The sequence below is a fragment of the Scyliorhinus torazame genome, chromosome 6 (assembly GCF_047496885.1).
Source record: "Scyliorhinus torazame isolate Kashiwa2021f chromosome 6, sScyTor2.1, whole genome shotgun sequence".
Taxonomy (NCBI): domain Eukaryota; kingdom Metazoa; phylum Chordata; class Chondrichthyes; order Carcharhiniformes; family Scyliorhinidae; genus Scyliorhinus; species Scyliorhinus torazame.
The window spans coordinates 261,365,613-261,387,514 of NC_092712.1; the positions used below are offsets into that span (position 1 = coordinate 261,365,613).

General features: G+C 45.6%; 1 protein-coding gene across 5 annotated transcripts in view; it reads right to left on the bottom strand.

Annotated features, from left to right (window-relative positions):
- The window catches only part of jarid2b (jumonji and AT-rich interaction domain containing 2b), a 594,617-nt gene that overhangs the window by 203,029 nt on the left and 369,686 nt on the right, over positions 1-21,902 (bottom strand). Inside the window, exon 1 of one of the 5 annotated variants that reach the window (XM_072509619.1) lies at positions 4,748-4,765. The exons of the other annotated variants lie outside the window; for them this stretch is intronic. The gene's annotated coding sequence lies outside the window, so the exon portion shown is untranslated. Of the gene's footprint in view, positions 1-4,747; positions 4,766-21,902 lie in introns of those variants that run through there. 5 annotated transcript variants of the gene reach the window in all.

The window sequence follows — 21,902 nt, forward strand, 5'->3', positions numbered from 1 at the left end:
CGCATGAGATTACCCTTGAGAAACCTGTTCAGATGGGAGAGTGAGATTAGTCTTGTGGAACCTGTTCAGGTGGCAGAATTGGAAATATAGTGTTATAGTACTGTTCGAAACCTACATTCCCATGAACCAAGTCAGAACCTCACAAAAATAGCATTTTATAAAGCATGTTCAACTACCTGTTCTGAATTATCAGGAGTAGGAACTTGGAAGGGTAGGCCTCAATGATTTAGGTGCCAATAGCCAAAATTCACCCACCCTCCAACAACAAATGTAATAGCATTTTGCTTATTTGTTCTTACATTTTCATTTTTTTCCCCCATCTCTGCACACTGCAGGATAAATGGATCAGGCCTTGGTATATGTGAAATATTTAAAGCACAGCTAGACCAACTCCTACTACATATTAGTATAGTTCATCATGCATGCCAGCCTATATAGCACAATGTAAACCCCGCAAGGACAGGAATGCCCAGTGTTCTACCATTAATCCCATGGCACGTTAATTATTATAATGCAGATTCAGCTATCACATTACGTTGACAGATGCCAGAGAAGAATACAGGACATTTACTGGGTCACCGTTCTGGGCACACTGACAAGCATTGCCTGAGGATATCATGGACACTGGTGAGTTAGACTGGGATGTAGAAAGCAACATTTATTCACATATCAGCATGAATTCAGACAAAAGAGCAGATAGGTTATTTTCTGTCTTTCCCGCCTTCCATCTCCTCCATCACCTTCCCTACACACTTTATAAAATGTTAATTTAGAAACAAAGCTTGAATTTGGAGAAAAGAGACCAGACTGAATAAATTTGATGGCAATACTCAAATGCTTTGAAATTCCCAAAGAGCAAACAAAAAAAAAATCACAGTAAAAAATAATCAACATGCACAGGAATAACAAGCTCCTCTGCTGGTTTCTGTAAGAAAATAGTCCAAGTTGTACAGCATTCCCCGAAATATGTCACAGCATTTTCAGGAACAAAGTAAAAATGCAAGTAGCTCAAATAAGTGCTCGGAAAGTGAACACTGGAAGATGCACAACATGAGGTTAACGGATTATTTAAAATGTTTGGATTGTTCTATCACAAAGTGCAGCCATTCCATTTTAATACCTAAACATTAATAAATCTGTGTGGTTTACTAGCTCCAAATGTTTTGACATTCTTGAGATGTTTCTAATTTTAATCTTTATGTAATTAGGCCAATAGAACACCTAAAAAAAAATTAACAATGTTAGAATCTGTGATATGATTAATACTTCAGTACGTTAAGAATATGAAACATTTCCCCGTGTCTGCGTGGGTTTCACCCCCAGAACCCAGAAAGATGTGCAGGGTAGGTCAATTGGCCACACTAAAGGGCAGCACAGTAGCACAGTGGTTAGCACTGTAGCTTCACAGCTCCAGGGTCCCAGGTTTGATTCCCGGCTTGGGTCACTGTCTGTGCAGAGTCTGCACGTTTTCCCCTTGTGTGCATGGGTTTCCTCCGGGTGCTCCGGTTTCCTCCCACAAGTCTCGAAAGATGTGCTGTTAGGTAATTTGGACATTTTGAAATCTCCCTCTGTGTACCCGAACAGGCGCCGGAATGTGACGAGTAGGGGCTTTTCACAGTAACGTCATTGCAGTGTTAATGTAAGTCTACTTGTGACAATAAAGATTATAATAAATTGACCCTTAATCGGGAAAAAAAATAATTGGGTACTCTAAATTTTAAAAAAAGAATCTGAAACATAAGTGGATCTTCCTGCATCCAAAAGAGAGGTGAGAAATATTTTGTTATTTGTTGTTATAATACATCTTGTTTTTGTGTCTCATCAAAACTACTTTTGCCCAAATTGAATTTTGGCTAGATCAAGTATAAACTTAGAGTTTACAGGTGGGTGACTCCCATATCATCCAATGTCAAGAGTGTCAAATGTCTCTCTATCCCCATCAAATTCTTAAAACAGAAAACATATTGAAAGAAATTCTACAAAACCTCTACAACTGTCTAATCCTCATTAGGTTGAGGGGCGACCTGATAAAGGTCTACAAAATTATGAGGGGCATAGACAGAGTGGATAGTCAGAGGCTTTTCCCCAGGGTAGAGGGGTCAATTACTAGGGGGCATAGGTTTAAGGTGAGAGGGGCAAGGTTTAGAGTAGATGTACGAGGCAAGTTTTTTTTTTTACACAGAGGGTAGTGGGTGCCTGGAACTCGCTACCGGAGGAGGTGGTGGAAGCAGGGACGATAGTGACATTTAAGGGGCATCTTGACAAATACATGAATAGGATGGGAATAGAGGGATACGGACCCAGGAAGTGTAGAAGATTGTAGTTTAGGCGGGCAGCATGGTCGGCACGGGCTTGGAGGTCCAAAGGGCCTGTTCCTGTGCTGTACATTTCTTTGTTCTTTGTTCTCATGTACGCAAGCTACTCACTGACTTTAGTTGTGAAGATAAACAATAAGATAAGCAATATGTTTCAGTGCCAGCATCAGATAAGAAATAGAAGTCAATCCTAACTGGGATGCAGCCAACAGATGAAGTTTATCCACAAGGGAGATGGGAACAATTTTATTTCAGCATCACATCTGCAAACAAATCCTGACAAGAGGCCAAAGTATTTTAATTTCAAAAAGGAATATAATTATGGTAAATTATTTTATTGTCGACATTGTTATATAAAAGAAGGTATAATATCATAACATGACTCACTCCTGTTTCTATGAGTAGAAGAGAAGATTTAGAAGCTCAAATTGGCCCTGAAGTATTTATTTTGAAACAATGGACAGTTACAACACTGGTAATTGGAAGTACACTTGGCACCTCAAGAAAGTCTCCTGCAAACCAGTCATGTCTCGCACTAAAACAACTTGAATGCTGCAGCAAATACTTAATAACCTTGCCTAAAATACAACAGGGTAATTGGGGTGCAGAGATCCATTAGCGACTTAGATATGGAATAAAACTTAAGTAATAAAAACAGTAATTTCTGGAAATGTCAGGGAGCATCTGTGAGAGAAAAACAAGATGTAAACATTTCAGGTTGGTGGCGATTAGTCAGAATTCAAAATGTTTTGAAGTGTAATATCTTTTAAGCAAACACAGAGGCTGGGAAAGGAATGGAGAGGAGAACAAAAGGGAGGTCAGTGATAGGGTGGGAGGCAGGAGAGGTTAAATGATATGGGTCTAGAGGAAGTGCAAATGGGTAGAGCAGAATTAACAGTTTACATTCAAAAAAATGGGGACTGGGGTTATAATCCAAAATTTTTGGACCTCAATGTTAAATCCAGAAGACTGTAAAGAGCCTAATGAGGTGCTGTTCCTTGAGCTTACATTGAGCTATAATGGAACAGTATAACAGGTCAAGAAGAGAGATCAGAGTGCGAGTGGGATGGAGAATTAAAATGATGGGTGACTAGTTTCAGAATCATGCTCACAAACTGAACAAAATTGTCCAATCTGGGTTTAATCTCTCCAATGCAGAGGAGACCACGCCTTGAGCAATGGATACAGCATGCTCAAGTAAAAGTAGTACAAGCAATCTTACACCTGGAAGTAGTATTTGAAGCCCTGGGCAGTGGGAAGGGAGGTAACAGGGCAGATGCTGCACCTCCTGCACTATCATTGGAAGGTGCCATGGGAGAAGCTGTTGGATATTTTTGAGTGAACCAGTGTGCGACAGAGGAAATGGTCTCTAAAAAGAATGCTGAGAGAGGAGGAAAGACCTGTTTTGTGGTCGTAGACAGCAAACCACCCATTGAATGTAAAGGCAAATTTTGTGGAGAGCGAGGACAAAGGAGATGTTATCATGACTGGGGAGGTGTGTGTGTGGGTGCGCGTGTGTGTCTGCAGACGTGGAGGAGAAGGGGGGAGTGTAGAAGACAGAATGGAATGGACATGGTTGAGGGCCTGGTCAACCAAGATGGAGATTTTCAGCATCTGACATTTTCTGCTTTGCTAAAACCCAATAACCTCAGCTTGACTCAATTGGTTGCACTCTCACTTGAGTCAGAAGATTGCAAATTCATAACGTAGACTGACACTTGCTCTCTCAGGGTTCAGCCAACATCATCAAGATGATTGCCTAATCCATTCATTCATGTACTGTGTGAGGCCTTACTGAACACACATTTACGGTAGTCAGTCTAGTCAAATACAACAAACTATCCATTAGTTATAAGGCGCTTTGGGACATCCCAAGAAGGCTGTAAATGCAAGCTTCTCTTTTCCTCATGAAGGCTGATATTATCAGAACATTTTTTAAGGCATTGTATTTCAGTACACTGGCATGAGAACAACTGCGCAACACAACTCTGAAAGAAACTAAGAACGTGAATGTATACCAGTAGCATAAAAGAAAGGCACTTTACAAACTGAAGTAAAGAAAACAGACTCAAATAGAACTGAAACAAATGGATAAATGAAAGCTTGGTCAAAAAGATGGGTCTTGGAGCGTCATTAAACCATCTTTGGTCTGGAGATCTGTTAGGCTTTTGTCAATTTCAAAAGCAATAAAAGAGACCATTTTCAGTCATGTCAATCTGAACTGGTCATTTTACATCCAAAAGCCTTACACAGATACAGATTAAACATAGGACAAGGGCCCCCATAGGCCTGAGGAGATAAGCAAATTTGCTTACATATCTTGCTAGAAGCAACCATTATGCTGGTAAGACATTTTTTGAATTTTAGTAAAGGTAAATTACCATCTTGCAGATATTTTTTCATTCTTTGAACAGTTTGCAATCTTAACATACCATCGGAGTCTTGGCTGGCTTGACAGGTTCAGAGGCAACCACATACTGGGTACAGATGCTGAAATTGATTCCCTTGCCTGTCAATATTGGAAATGGAGTTGAAGTACATTGCTCAACTGAATGGCAGAACAGGGTTTACGTTTAAGTAACATACTCTTGTTCATACATAGAACATACAGTGCAGAAGGAGGTCATTCGGCCAATCGAGTCTGCACCGACCCACTTAAGCCCTCACTTCCACCCTATCCCCGTAACCCAATAACCCCTCCTAACCTTTTTGGACACCAAGGGCAATTTAGCACGGCCAATCCACCTAATCTGCACGTCTTTGGACTGTGGGAGGAAACCGGAGCACCCGGAGGAAACCCACGCAGACACGGGGAGAATGTGCAGACTCCGCACAGACAGTGCCCCAGCGGGAATCGAACCTGGGACACTTACGCTGCGAAGTCACAGTGCTAGCCACGTGTGCTACCGTGCTGCCCACGGTATGCTCTTATAGTGAAGGCAGTTAGGTTTCACTAGCTCTAAAAGTTACTGTGGGATTTTTAAATGTACCTTTCATTTAGCCTTGTAGATTTTTTGCAATCAATAGCAGTATCTGTGGAGGGAAGAGATTGTCCCTCACAATGAGTGGGAAAGCTTCAGGATGGGTGAAGTGGGGGGTGGGGGGGGGGGGGAAGAGGGGTGGAAAGAGAGAGAGGGGGGAGAGATTTAAGTGTTAAACATCCGTAACCAGGTCCCAGTCCACCATGAACACATTACCTCTGGTTTCTCTGAATTAGGTTTGTGGTTGTCACGGTAACCCATTCTGGAGAGGCAAATCATCTCATCCCCAGGACATCACTGCAGGATTCCTCAGCATAGTGTCTGAGACTGCTTCAATGGCCTTCTCTCTACCATAAGGTCATAAAAGGGGATGTTTGCAGAGGGGGACAGTAACACTCAAGACTCATCAGATACTGTCGTCGTCCATGGGCATTTGCAGCAAAAATCTGGACAAATTCAGGCTTGGACTGGTAAGGGGCAAATAAAGTTCTTGCCAGATGGTGGAAAAGTGGTTAGCACTGCTGCCTCACAGCGCCTAGCACTGCTGCCTCACATTGCCGAGGTCTCAGGTTCGATCCTGGCTCTGGGTCACTGTCTGAGGGCGGAACGGTGGCACAGTGGTTAGCACTGCTGCCTACGGTGCCGAGTGCCCCGGTTCGACCCCAGCTCCGGGTCACTGTCCGTGTGGAGTTTGCACATTCTCCCTGTGTCTGTGTGGGTTTCACCCCCATAACCCAAAGATGTGCAGGCTAGGTGGATTGGTCACGCTAAATTGCCCTTTAATTGGAAAAAATGAATTGGGTACTCTAAATTTAAAAAAAAGATAATGCAACCCACTTGATTAGCACCCCATTCACCATCTTAAAACACTCACTCCGTCCACCCTCAACACAGTTGTGTACCATATACAAGATGCACTGCAGTAACTTGCCAAGCCTCCTTGGACAGCCCCTTCCAAATCCACAACATCTACCACCTTGAAAGACAAGGGCAGCAGGCACATGGGTACACCAGCATCACCTGCAAGTTCCCATCTAAGCCACACACCATCCTGGCTTGTAATTATATTGTGTTCCTCTACTATTACTGGATAAAAGTCCTGGAACTCAGTCCCTAACAGTGGGTGTACCTACACAACATGGACTACAGCAGTTCAAGGAAACAGCTCACACCACCTGGAGGGAAATTAGGAATGGGCAGTAAATGCTGGCTGTGTCAGCAACACTCATGTACAATTATTATTATTTTTTTTTTCTTTTTTAAAGTCCATGATTATAATACTTAAATAAGACATCAATCTTCAGATTTCGGGAGCTACTCAATTTTCACAGATGTTTACGGGGTTTCCCAGGGCTCTGCCACTCTGCCATGATCTATCAAGCCTCAAAATCTCTCCCTTCCTACCTCACTTCTGCATTCTGAGAACCCCCATCATACCCCAATCTTCACAGGAATTGTAAAATGGGCCTAACAGCACAGAAGTAGCCCATCCAGCCCTTTGTCTCAGATTACCAGTTTCCATCCAGCAGTTAGCCAGCAGCTCAATCTAGCAGTCACTAGAACTAAAGTTAATAAGGCCATTCCACTAAATTTGCCATTTCTAGCCTTCCTGGTTGGCAACACGTAGCTGCTCCATCCTAACTTGCCTGTCACAAGGAGTGACCAATGCCTAAAACGTGCTAGATTTACTCATTGAAGTCAGCCAGTTTTCATTATAGATGCAGTCGTCCTCAATCTAAGTCAACTATTGCTTGGAAGCAAGGCCAAGTTTCTTTAACAAGCGACTAAGAGAATTAACAAATGTATTATTTGTAATAGGCAAATTGTCTGAAATGACGGCAAGGCACTCCTCAACACCTGATCCATGAAACTTTCTTTTGAACAAAACAATGCTGTCCAAAATCAATGCAACATTTCTGTTTGTAGTTTGGTTCAGAGTGGATCAGGAGTCCGCATTGGAATTGTATCACCCATGTATCATACTGCACCAGGAAGGCTCTAACTTTACAGACCAAGAGACTATGTAAGATACACATTCCAAAGTGTGTACCATAATTGCATCTTAATTTCTTTGACAAGCGTGAATACAAAGGCCTGACACTATGGTGCTTACAAACCTTTGAAAAGAAAATGTGGTGGACTTCCAACATGATCTCTAATGTGCCACACTTAAAAGAGATAATTGTTGGCCCACATATATTGCTCAACAGATTGAAAGGGTAGAGTCAGTGGTTCACAAAGTATGGTCTGCATGGGTCCTCCAGATGATCTGTATGCTGGTCAAAATGCAAGACATTGACACATTGATGGTTGGGGCCATACAAGAGAAAAGGCCAGAGCCCTCACCTCAATCAGTCCAGCTCCTGCACATGCAGCACAAGTCATTTTATAAGCTAGATTTGTTAATGTTACATCATACAATAGCGAGATCTTGCTCAACATTAGTTAAGCTGAAAATTAACAAAAGGAATGGCTGAACATAGAGTCTGACAAGAGGTAGAACTGTCTCATAGGTGTCTCATCTAAAGCAGTGACACTGATCCCATTAATTTTAATGATTTTTGACAGGGTGGCAAGTGAGTGGGTGGAATAGGATTGGTAGGAAATCCCCTACCTAAGGGGCCTGTGGATGAAAAAGTTCCACAGGTTTATAGAAACTGCCCTTCTACTATAAGCTCAAGCGTTGAAAGTGAAAATGAACAGTTAGCTACTTGGAAATCAGGCAGTCATTTACTTACATACAACCCATCACCAGTAACTACCGAGATTTGTTCAGCACTGGGCAGAGGTTTAAAACAATGCTGCCGTACAGCTTTATGAGATGGAAGAACATTTTGCAAGTCTGGCTCAAGTGGTAACGTCCTCATCTCAATCAAAATATCTTGGGTTTCAGCTCAACTTCCAAAACTTGAGCTAATAGCTGAAGCAGGCATTAAATAATTGAAGTGCTGCATTCTCAGATGGTTCTACCTTTCAGACAATACATTAACCACAGGCCCCATCTGCTCGTTTAGACAGGTGTAAAAACTCCCATAGAACTACTCAAAATTTAACTGTACAGATCTTCATGTGTGTTGGCCACAAATCACTGTCCAAAGACAAAAGATAAATGGTCATTTCCATTGGTCATGGGACCTTGTTCTGCACAAACTGCAATATTTGACAACATAATACTGTCCGCATCTGGAAGTAATTAATTGGTTGTCAGGCACCTTTTGCAATATCTCTGAATGTGGAACGCTTTACATAAATACAGGTTCTTCTATTTAGGTAACAGATAATGATTATGAATGCCAGTAATTGCCGAAGAACTATTGCACTTTGCACGCTTTTCGGCTGATAAGTTTAATTTATTGCAATAAATATGCTGGATGAATCAGCACCACAGGTTTCAATCTGCAAACGGCAGTCCAGATAGGGCACACAATGTGCTGAATGAACGTTCCCAACAGTGAAAGTAGCCTTTCTATGCTAACGTTTGTTTACTCTCAATCATTGTCAAAGAAACATATTCACTAGCATTGCCATAAGACCTAAAGGTGCATCACCATCCAACTCCTGGGAAAAAGAAATGCAGGTCAGACAGTTAACAGAATGACTGATTCTAACTAATCAACTAATTCCTGCAGAGAGCCAGGAGATTTCATGTCAAAATTCTGACAAACAACCATTAGAGATCATGTTGGAAGTCCACCACATTTTCTTTTCAAAGGTTTGCTTGGGGAAAAATAAACTAGCATCACAAGTTGGGGGTTTTAGATAATGCAAGAGTAAGCACCACCTATCAACAAGGTCATGATGACATTTTCAGCTCGCCGTTCACCTGGCATTAGTGTGCAGAGGAGAATGGATCTCTGTTCTTCCCATAGCAACATATTTATTATTTTATCCCTCACAGCACTTATCTTCCTCCTGACAAAATGGCTTTGGAACTCTATTTGGAGAATGGTTACAGTGGTGGCTGTTTGGGGGGGGGGGGGGGGGGGGAAGAGAGAGGGGGGGTCATGATCCAGTCCAAAGATGTGCAGATTAGGTGGCTTGGCTATGCAAAATTGCCCCTTATTGTCCAAAGGTTAGGTGTGGTTATGTGGATAGGGCGAGTGAGTGGGCCTAGATAGGGTGCTCTTTCATAGGGTCAGTGCAAATTCAATGGGCTGAATGGCCTCCTTCTATACTGTATGAATTCTATGGTTTTATGGTTCTATGTTTACGAATGATGCCAACATATGGAGATGTGTTAAAACTGTAGACAGTGCTCAACTACTGTAGAAAGATTTTGATGCATTGGAACAATAACTTGCATTTATAATAGCACCTTATAGAAAAGGTTCCATGGCGTTACACAAGAGTGTTATCAGACAAAATCTGACATTGAGCCACATACGGAGATATTAGAACAGATGACCAAAAGCTTGATTAGAGGTAGATTCTGCGGAGCGTTTGAAACGAGGAGTGAGATAGAGAGGTTGAATGAGTTAATTCTATAGCTTAGGGCTCAGGCAGTTCGCGGCATAGCTGCAAAGGGGGAATTACTAAAAGTGGTGCCTGTGGCAGCACGGTGGCGCAGTGGGTTAGCCCTGCTGCCTCACGGCGCCAAGGTCCCAGGTTCGATCCCGGTCATGGGTCACTGTCCGTGTGGAGTTTGCACATTCTCCTCATGTCTGCGTGGGTTTCACCCCCACAACCCAAAGATGTGCAGGTTAGGTGGATAGGCCACGTTAAATTGCCCCTTAATTGGAAAAGAATGAATTGGGTACACTAAATTTATTAAAAAGTTTGCATCTAATTGGACAGATTTGATCTGTACCCTAACTCCATTTACCTTGCTCCTTACAGAGACTTGCATTTATATAGCACTTTTGATTACCACCAGCTGTCTCAAACCCTTTCACAGCCAATTAAGTACTTTATTTGAAGTGTAGTCCCTGTTGTAATGTAGAAAAGCCCTTGATAACTTGCCTGATAAAAAACTATACAACTCAGTCCTGAAGGCTTCAGTTGTCATGGCATCCAGCGTTTTGGGCAGGTGGCACTCCAATTGTTACTACAGTTGTGGGAAAGAAAGTTTTGTAATTTTATTCTTAAATAACCTAGCTCTAATTTTAAAGATTATGTCTCTTGGTTCATGATTTCCACCTCCAGCCCACCCCAACCAGAGGGAGTAGCTTACCCATATCTACCCTGTCAATTTAATTTTAACATTTTAAATATTTCAAGCAGATCACCCTTAACCTTTGAAACACAAGAGAATACAACCCAAGTTTATTCAACCACTTCACTAAACCCTTCAAGTCCTGGCACCGAATCCGGACTTTGAACTCATTCTGGAGGTGAGATGCTCAAATTGAAGTGCAGTACTCCAGGTGGTTTTTAAAACAAAATTCCAATTAAGGAGCAATTTAGCGTGACCAATCCACCAAACCCGCATCTTTGGGTTGTGCGAGTGAGACCCACACAGACATGGGGATCCAGATGGTTTTTAATCAAGGCTCTGTGTACAACTGAAGCATCCCTTCCCTACTTTCGAGTTCCATACTCCCATGAGATAAAGGGCTTTTTGATTACTTTCTGTACACATCTTTAATAATTTGTGCATTTGAATTCCTAAGTCTCTTTCCTTCATTGCAATTCCTAATTTACAATCATTTAGAACCTACACTTCTATGTTATAGTTCATGTGGATTACCCTGTATTGCCTCCAACACTTGAGATATCTGCTCCTCATCTTATACGGTCTGAAATACTCCCTTTATGTTACAGGACTGGAGGCACCAAGAAGTCAGAAATATAGATGCCATAGATCATGATGTACTAGTCCACCCAGCATATATTACAACCCCATGTTTGTGACCCCAAAATCATGTCTTTGCATATACTTAAAAGAATAAGCCACCCTCCCCCAACCCCATAAATTTCTCTGGCGACATGTTACACTCTCAATTACAGTCAGCCTCAATTTTTCACTCCACTGATACCTTATGACAGGGTTCAAGGAATCAAACAGACATCATGGGTTCCGTTGTGAAGATGCAGGTGAGTTTAAGACACGCCCACAAAGAGCAGACCCCGCACACATTTATACTTGGCTTTTAAGTTGGCCCCGTTTTTGGGAGGAATTATTTGAGCCTTAAAAGGTCGACTTTATATGCCAACATCCACGACATCACTGACGAAGCAAACGGTTTAGATTGGACCACAGTTATGGATACTAAATTTACTATGCAAATCTCAATAATTCTGATCACAACAAATATGACAATTAGAAAACATAACCTCAGTATTTAAAACAAAAAGTCACTTAATAAACCAGAGGACTGCAACTGTGTAACAACAAGCACATGTTCTAATACTTCCCCACATAAGACCAGTCCCAAGAACTGATTTTAAAAAACACATACAAATTAATGACATATGTTGGCTGAAGTCAAATTAGAAACTGGGACCATATTGAATGGAGGACCAGAACAAAGACTTATCTATTCTTTTGGCTGTTTTCTACCCCCTGAACTGAGACAGAAAGACATGCTGTTTAACTGTAGGGGTGGAGAAAAAAGAACTGGGCTGAACTTATCTTTCAGCTCTACAATCCTGAGACCTTGGTACTCCTCCACCCCTTCTTCCTTTAGGACATACTCATTGCGATCCCTGTAGAGATTAATAACTTTTAAAGAGAAATATAATAATCTTTATTGTCACAAGTAGGATTACGTTAACACTGCAATGAAGTTACTGTGAAAATCCCCTAGTCGCCACATTCCGGCGCATGTTCGGGTACACAGAGGGAGAATTCAGAATGTCCAAATTACCTAACAGCACGGGCGGAATTCTCCCATCGGGAGTCTAAGTGCCGACGCCGGAGTGAAAACAGAAGTGTTTCACTCCGGCGTCGGAGCCCGTTCCCAGCCCCCTACTCTCCCACTCCTGGGGGCTAGGAGCGGCGTCGGGTCATTTACGCGCGCCGGGCCTTGACGCCGCGTAAAAGAGGCGCCGCGTAAATGATGCGGACGTCACCTGCGGATGCACGGTTGCCGTCCTCCCCGAGGCCGTCCCGCAAGAAGTTGTCGGATGGATCTTGCAGGGCGTCGGAGGAAAGGAGGTCCCCCTTCAGAGAGGCCGGCCCACCGATCGGTGGGCACCGATCGCAGGCCAGACCCCATGAGGCCCACCCCCCCGGTGCAGGAACACCCCCTTTCCCCCACACAGGCCGTGTCCCCCCCCACCCCCCCCCCCCTCCCCAGAGTTCCCGCTGGCAGCGACCAGGTGTGGACGGCGCCGGCGGGAACCCGTTGTATTGGGCAGGCTGCTCGGCCCATCCGGGCCAGAGAATCGGCGCTTGCCCGTTGCAAATGGCGAGCGGTGATTCTCCCAGTGGCCAGCCGTGATCCTCGCCGCGCCAGTTTGGGGGGTTGGGAGAATTGCGTGCGGGCGTCGGGACGGGACGCGCGCAGCGCCCACGGCAATTCTCCCACCCGGCGTGGGGGAGGGGAATTCCCCACATCTTTCGGGACTTGTGGGAGGAAACCGGAGCACCCGGAGGAAACCCACGCAGACACGGGGAGAGCGTGCAGACTCGCCACAGACAGTGACCCAAGCTGGGAATCGAACCTGGGACCCTGGAGCTGTGAAGCACTGTGCTACCGCGCGCTGCCCTATCAATTGCCCAATAATTAACAGAAAAGAATCGCACAATTAGATTTTGCGTTTTAAGACTTTTACTGTAACAAACTAAAATCAATATAGACAATGATACCCCCAACTACAGAAAGTATTTTCCCATCAACTAATTAACACAACAAAAATGTTTTGAATTATATATGTTACACTCTCTCGATAAGCAACCTTGTAGATGAAGTCCTAAATCCTTCAGGCTTTTCAACAGACTCCCTTCTCCCTAGCACACCCACAAGTCTTCCAGTGCCCTTTAAAAGCCCCTTCACTCAATTGTCTGGCATCAACAAACTGACTTTGATAGCACCAAGGCACTCTCGGGCGACTCTTTGGTTCTTTTTTAAAATATGTTTTTATTCTCCTTCTTTTTCATTTTCTCCCAAATTTACACCCACCAACAATAAACAAAAATCAGCAACAAATATGTCAATCCCCATAACAATAACAACGATCCCATCCTCCCACCAAACCCCAAACATTAGCCCACATGTTTACATAAACAAATGACAAAAAGGAATCAGTCACCCATGGGCAGCACGGTAACATAGTGGTTAGCACAATTGCTTCACAGTTCCAGGGTCCCAGGTTCGATTCCGGCTTGGGTCACTGTCTGTGCGGAGTCTGCACATCCTCCCAGTGTGTGCGTGGGTTTCCTCCAGGTGCTCCGGTTTCCTCCCACAGTCCAAAGATGTGCAGGTTAGGTGGATTGGCCATGAAAAATTGCCCTTAGTGTCCAAAATTGCCCTTAGTGTTGGGTGGGGATACTGTGTTATGGGGATAGGGTAGGGTGCTCTTTCCAAGAGCCGGTGCAGACTCGATGGGCCGAATGGCCTCCTTCTGCACTGTAAATTCTATGATTAATACACAGCCCCCCTCCACCCAACCCTCCCACCCAACCCCCCCAACTAATGTTCAATGTTATCCAGTTCTTGAAAGTGCATAATGAATAATGCCCATGAATTGTAGAACCCCTCTGTCCATCCCCTCAGTTCAAACTTAACCTTCTCAAAAGTCAAGAATTCCAACAGGTCCCCCCGCCACGCCAGGGCGCAGGGTGGAGAGGCTGCTCTCCACCCAACAGGATTCGCCTTCGGGCGATCAACGAGACGACGGCTACGATATCTGCCTCCGCCCCCGTTTCCAACCCTGGCTGGTCCGACACCCCGAATATGGCCTCCCGGGGACCCGGGTCCAGTTTCACGTGCACCACCTTGGAAATTACCCTAAAAACCTCCTTCCAGTAATCCTCTAGCTTTTGGACAGGACCAAAACATATGAACGTGATCAGCGGGGCCACCCCCGCAACGCTCACGCACATCTTCTACTCCTTCAAAGAATTGGCTCATCCTTGCCCTCGTGAGGTGTGCTCTGTATACCACCTTCAGCTGTATCAGCCCCAACCTCGCACATGAGGTGGAGGCATTTACTCTGATACAGAACCCCTCCTCTATAACCTCTCCCAACGCTTCCTCCCACTTTGCTTTGATCCCTTCCAGTGATGCCTTATCCTCTTGCAAAATAGCTTCGTAAGCTTCTCCAGTCCCCCTGTCGTCAGCACCTCCTCCAGCAATGTGGAGGCCGGTTCTTCCGGGAAGCTCTGTATCTCCTTTCTGGCAAAATCTCGAACCTGCATGTATCTAATCATTTCCCCCTGCTCCAGCCCATACTTCGCTTCCAGCTCCTTCAATCCTGCAAACCGACCCCTAAGAAACAAATCTTTTAGCGTCTTAATCCCCTTCTCCTCCCATTTCCATCCCACTGCCCTGGCTCAAATCTGTGGTTCCCCCGAATCGGCATTTCCCTTGACCCTGCCCCCAAACTGAAGTGTTGGTGAAACTGGCTCCAAATTCTCAATGAAGCTATTATTACCAGACCACGGAGTATTTCCCTGGAGCTATCGGGAGCGGCGCTGTTGCTAGTGCTTTCAGTCCCGAACCCCTGCACAAACTCTCCTCCATTCTGACCCACTGGGAATCAACCCCTCTGACCCAGCTCCGCACCTTCTCCACATTCGCCGTCCAGTAGTAGTACATCAGGTTCGGAAGACCCAAACCCCCTGCCTGCCTGTCTGTAGCAGCACCTTTCTCACTCTGGCAACCTTCCCTCCCCATATGAACGAGGTAATCCTTCCCTCAATCTCTCTGAAAAAACCTTTGGCAGGAAAATCGGTAGGCATTGAAAAATAAACAGAAATCGTGGCAACACATTCATTTTAACCGCCTGTACCTGACCCGCCAGTGACAGAGGGAGACCATCCCACCTTGCCAGATTGCCTTTCACTCTCCCCACCAAACTAGAGATGTTGCACCTGCGAAACCTCCCCCACTCCCGGGCAACCTGCACCCCCAGGTACCTAAAGTGAGCCTTGCCCTACGGAATGGCAGCCGCCCCACCCCCAGCCGTGACACCACAAAATACGCACTCTTGTCTAGATTCAGCTTGTACTCCGAGAAAGACCCAAATACTCACAGTAGCTCCAATATTCCCCCTATCGACACACTCGGTTCCGACACGTATAACAGCAAGTCATCGGCATATAAGGACACCCTATGCTCTATCCCCCGCCCCCCCCCCGCACTATTCCTTTCCATGCTCCCGAACTTCTTAATGCGATGGCCAATGGCTCAATCGCGAGTGCAAACAGCAGGGGGACATAGGACATCCCTGCCTTGTCCCACGGTGGAGAGAAAAGTATCTCGAGCTGATGTTGTTTGTGCGGACACTTGCCCTCGGCTCCTTATATAGTAGCTTTACCCAGTTCACAAATCTTGGTCCAATCCCAAACCACTCCAGAACTGCCATCAAGTACCCCCATTCTACCCGGTCAATCGCCTTCTCGGCGTCCAATGCCACAACCACCTGTTTCCTTCCCCTCCGCCGGTGCCATAACGACTTTCAATACCCTCCTAATGTTCGAAAAAAGCTGCCTCCCTCTCATGAACCCAGTCTGATCCTCACCTATTACCTTCGGGAGGCACTCCTCCAGCACCTTGGCCAATACTTTTGCGTCCACATTCAGAAATGATATGGGCCTATACGACCCACACTCCGTCGGATCCTTAACTTTTTTTTAGCAACAGTGAAATCGATGCCTGCCCCAAGGTTTGTGGCAACACCCCCTTCCCTATCGCCTGTTCAAACATCCCCACCATCAGGGGTGCCAGCTTATCCTTGAATTTTTAATAATATTCCACCGGAAACCCATCCGGCTCTGCCACCTTCCCCGACTGCATCCTCCCAATCGCATCTATCTCCTGCTCCACTATTGCTCCTTCTAATGTAGCCGTGTCCCCCTCCCCTAGCCTCGGGTACTCCAACCCATCTAGAAATTCCTGCATCTCGCGGTCTCCCCCAGTTGGCTCTGACCTGTACAACCTCTCATAAAACTCCTCAAAAACCTTGTTAATCAGATCCCGAGCCACCACCAACTTCCCTGCCCTATCCTTCACCTGAAGAATTTCCCTTGCCACTGCTTCCCTCCGGAGCTGACCTGCTAACATAATGCCTCATCTCCACGTTCATAAACTGCACCCCTTGCTCGTCTCAGTTGGCGCACCGCCTTCCTGGTAGACAGTCGGTCGAAGCTCGCCTGTAGTTCCTTCCTCTTTTCCAGCTTCGCTGGGTACCCATCTTCTGCATAACTCCTATCGACCTCCAACATCTCATCTATTACCCTCTGCCGCTCCAACCTCTCCTCTTTGTCCACCCCTCACCACCGCATTTAGAGCCTCCCAGACAACTGCCTTCGACATCTTAGCCGTACAGTTGAAACCCTCATATTCCTTAATTACCTTTTCAAATTTTCTTACAGAACACCTGGTTCCCCAAAAGCCCCACATCCAATTTCCATCCCAGCCTCTGCGCTGCCCCCTTCTCCAGCACCATATCCACCCAATGCAGAGCATGATCTGACACTGCAATTGCCGAGTATTCCGACCCCATAACCCCAGCCAGCAAAGCCTTCCCCACCACAAAAAAGTCGATCCACGAGTATACCTTATGGACTGCTGAGAAAAACGAGTACTCCCGTTCCTTTGGGTGCAGAAACCTCCAAGGGTCCACCCCTCCCATTTCCACCATTAGCCCAGCCAGCGCCTTTGCCCCCCCCTGATGGGACCAGCGAGCGCGGCCGTGATCTGTCCAACCTTGGCTCCTGCACCAAGTTCCGGTCCCCCCCCACAATCAGTTTGTGTGTGTCCATGTCGGGGATGGCCCCAAACACCTTCTTCGCAAATCCCACATCGTCCCAATTGGGACCATATACACTTACCAGCACCACTCATCTCCCCTCCAGCCCCCCTGTCACAATCACATATCTACCCCCCTGATCTGCCATCACCTTCTCCATCTGGAAGCGTACCCTTTTGCTGACCAGTACCGCTACCCCTGAAGCCCTTCTGTCAAATCCAGAGTGAAACACTTGACTAACCCAGCCCTTGTTAAGTCTCACCTGGTCCTTCACCCTCAAGTGAGTCCCCTGCAGCATTGCCACATCGGCTTTCAAACTTTTAAGATGCGCAAGCACCCTTGACCTCTTGACCGGACCTCCGAACCCTCTCACGTTCTACATGACTATCCTATCCTAACTGGGGGTCTCTCCCCCCCCCCCCCCCCACCCTTCTTATCCATCATCATCATACCCCCGGGCCCTGCCCCATGAGCCTGACGCGCCCCTGTCCATTATTAACATCAAACCCGCGCCCCCGGTCCCAAGAACCGCTCCTACATTTCCCCTTGAAAAAATCTCCCAGCATCAATCCCTTCCCCATCCCCCCCCTCTCGCTCGCCTCGTAAGCCCATTGAAACCTGCTATCCAGGCTCCAATGCCTGCAGCCCTCCTCTCACCTCACCTCCATTCACTAGCCGACTTTAGTTAGCTAGCGCGGGTGGCTCCCCCGCCAAGGTATATCGTCCCCTTCCACCAAGTCTCAGAGAAAGAAAAAACAAAAACAACAATCCAACCCATACAATTCACTAAAATAAGATATAATCGTCGCAACACAGAACGCCAATCAACCCAACCATTAACTTGAACTCTGTAACAATGCAAAGAGAAGTAAATTACAATACACATCAGTAAAAAGAAAGTTGTAGCATTTATACATTATCCAACTGCCCAAACACAGTCCACAGTCTCTCTTCCAGCTCCGCTACTCACGCCTGTCCCAAGCCTTCTGCCCTCACGAATGCCTCAGCCGCCTCCGCTGTCTCAAAATAAAAGTCTTTGGCATTATACGTTACCCTCAGCTTTGTCGGGTATACCATACCAAATCGCACCCCCTTTTTGTACAATGCCGCCTTCACTCGCCCGAACGCCGCTCGGCTTTTTGCCAATTCCACTGTCAAGTCCTGGTAGATCCGAACTACAGCACCATCCCACTGCACCTCGCGCTTCTGCTTCGCCCAGCTTAATACCTTCTCCTTCATGCAGTACTTATGGAAGCAGATAATTACTGCTCTTGGCGGCTCGTTCACTTTGGGCTTCGGCCTTAATGACCGACGAGCTCGGTCTAGCTCGTACCGGGAGGGGTTCTCACCCTCCCCCATCAGCTCCGCCAAGTATTCTGTTAGCCTTGGGCCCTCTGTCCCTTCGGGCAAGCCCACATTTCTCAAATTGTGCCGCCTTGAGCTGTTCTCCAAGTCCTCAAGCTTTGCTCGGAGTCCTGTGTTGACTTCCATCACCCTCCGCAGCCCCATCGAGGTGAACTGGTTGCTGTGCTGTGACACGGCCTCCTCCACTTCCTTCATCTTTTCGCCCTGCTCTCTCACCTCGGCCGATGTCTTTGCCACAGCTACTCTCACCGGGGCGATTGCCTCCTCCACCAATGACTTCAATGCGACCGCCGTCGCCTTCCTCAAGGCCTCCATCTGCCTCGCAAATAGTTTGTCCAGCTCCACCGCCATCACCTCGGTCATCTTCTCCACCGTAAGTAGTGTGGCCCCACCATGCTGTTCGGCTTCTGCCATCTTGTCAGCACTTTTGCTCGTCCTCTCATTCAGCGGCGAACCTGCGTTTCCTCCTTTCTTCGATGCTGCTCTTCGCATCCTTTAGCGGCTTATTGTTTTTCCTTTCTTTTTTCCCCTTTTCACCCTACTGGACTCTTTGGTCCTTAATCGTCTACAAATACCATCATTTCAAACAAGGAATCCATTCTTGCCAGCATTCTGCTCAATAGTTAACGTAAAAATAGTTATTCTCTTTGCTAGGCACAGCAGCCACTGCTTTTGGTCTTCCTCTCCAGGTCTCCGGGTTGGAGAGTCCGTACCCAGATAGAGCAGCTGCCCCTCTTTTTTGGTTGAAGGTGTAAAAACTGGCACTTGCGTTTCTATGGGTTTCGGCCTGGACCTCTTTTTCCATGACAACCAAATTATATTATTGCCTCTGTGCAGAATCCAGAAAGCTTTTACCATCCCCCGCTCCAGGACATGTTTTACTTTAAATGAACGGAGACAGTTGAAAGCATAGCTGCCAATTTAAAGGAGCACAGAAATCCAAAGAGGACAGTAGGCCTGGAAGAGGGTACAGAGACTGGGAGGGGCAAGGCCTTGTTGAGATTTACAAACAAGATGACATTTTTAAAAAACAAGGCATTGCTTAACTATGTAAGTCAATAGCACAGAGGAGATGGGTGATGAGAGACAGAGAATTAGGGAATGGGAAGCAGGGTTTTGGATGAACTTAAAGTTTATGGTCAGTGGAAAATAAGAATTTGACCAGCAGTGCATTGGAACAATCAAGAGATAACAAAGGCATAGGTGAGGGTTTCAGCAATAGCAAGAACAAATCTGAGGCAGGAAGGGATTTGGTGTTGGAGTAGATGGGTGTTCAATTCTGGGTCAAACATGACTAAGGATGTGAATGGTCTAGTTCAGCTTCAAGTCAGTTACCCGGAAGAAGAATAGAGAAATCCCATATTGGGCAAAATCAGAAGCCATATTCAGTTTAGGTGAGATTCCCGTTTCAAATCTGGTGCTCATTAACTAATTCTCATTTGAAGAAATAGTCAAGCAATATAAATCTACATTCTAATTTCTGCAGCATTTATTAAAAACACAAAATTAAAGAAAAACAAAAGTCACTTCAACTTGCTTCAGAAGTGACACTTTGTCTTTCGCATCCATTATAATGACACGTCCTGTATCGTAGCAGTCTGAAATGAATTAATGCTGTACACTGGTTACGGAGTTATTATTTAAAAAGCAGTTGCGTGAGCATTTCTGGGAGAATTGCTTGTAACCATGGTGTCAGCAGGCAACTAGACAACCCTTGGGAGTTTATGGTAAACAAACTTATTAGACATCAGCAAATAAAAAAGTAAATAGAAAGTGTTCCTAAATGTAAACAGACAACCACAGATGCTTTATTAATAAAGTAATGAGTTTGGCAAACAGCTTCAATTGATCCTTCAAATAGTGTGAGTTAGTCTACACTTTCTCCAACAGGAAACACAAAGTCAAAAGGTCACCCAACCCCAAGTTAGCACAAACCTGGGATGTGGTTAGCAATGTTCAGCCTAATGCTCTCGAAATTTGATTCCTGTACATCACTCAGACCTTCATTTACCTTCTAAATGTAGACTCAGCACTAATACACCATTGTACAATAGAGGCTGCCCAGGAACGCAAGTCATTCTAGCAGACCTAAGAATATATTTGTACTACAGAAACAAAGATGTAATGGCCAGTGCCTAGTGTTCTCACGAGTATTGTGCACAGAAATGAGAGGCTTATCACACACCCAATCCCATTCACTGCACCGAGATATGGCCAGCCAGTGTAAGCTGTGCTGGAGCCCTATGCAACATATACCATGGCTCTCCGGGACTTATTTAAACGAGTTGCCCCATAATGCAACTGAAGTTCCCCACTGGTACTGGACACTAAAGGCCAATTTGGAACAGCAACTGAGGGAAGGCAGGGTTAACTTACTTACAGGGTTCTCTGCCCAATATAACCTACTCTTCTTTGAAGCTGCCCTTGTTCTCAGCCTTAAACAGTCCATTGAGTAAGATGTCGTAATTATCCAGTGACAGGTTAGTGGCAGAGAAGAGACAGAAGCCACCTCCAAAATGTCATTGGCTACTGGCAAATATCAAAGCCGAGTTGTTTGTGATATGAAGACCCACCAGAAGACCTCACTGCTGCAAACCAAGAGATGTTAAAAGGAGGATTCTAGGGCAGCACGGTGGTGCAGTGGTTAGTGTCATGATATGCAGACACACGCATAATGATATACAGACAAGCAGCTAATGGACACAGAGAACAGGACATGACCAATAAATAGGCAGGACACTCAGGGGGGTGGGATCTGACTATAAAAGACACAAGGCACTCACACTCTGCCTTTTTCCACTGATGAACATCTGGAGAGTCAGTCAAGGGTGTTGTTACAATCTCACACCTCCACCACGTGGCTACGAACTAGTCTGGTTAGCAGAGAGTTGAACTCACAAAGAACTGTGCTATTAGTTCAATAAACCTGATTGAATTAACTTCAAGGTCTGCAGTATCTTTTTGATCTATGCTGCATCCAGTTGCAGCCAGTGTTATACCAGTGTACCTAACATGACAGTTAGCACTGTTGTCTCACGGTGCCGAGGTCCCAGGTTCGATCCCGGCTCTGGGTCACTCTCCGTGTGGAGTTTGCATATTCTCCCAGTGTATGCATGGGTTTTGCCCCCACAACCCAAAGATGTGCAGGCTAGGTGGATTGGCCACTCTAAATTGCCCTTTAATTGGAAAAAATGAATTGGGCATTCTAAATTTAGGGAAAAAAGGATTCTAAATCAATACCACTGTCTCCAAGAGGAAAGAGAATCAACCAGCCACCAGACTGACCGTACCAGTGGGAAACCCCAAAGCCAACAGCATTGCGGAAAGTAATTCTTTGGCCGTAAACAAGTTACAATCATGAATGTGTTTTTCTGGGCAGCACGGT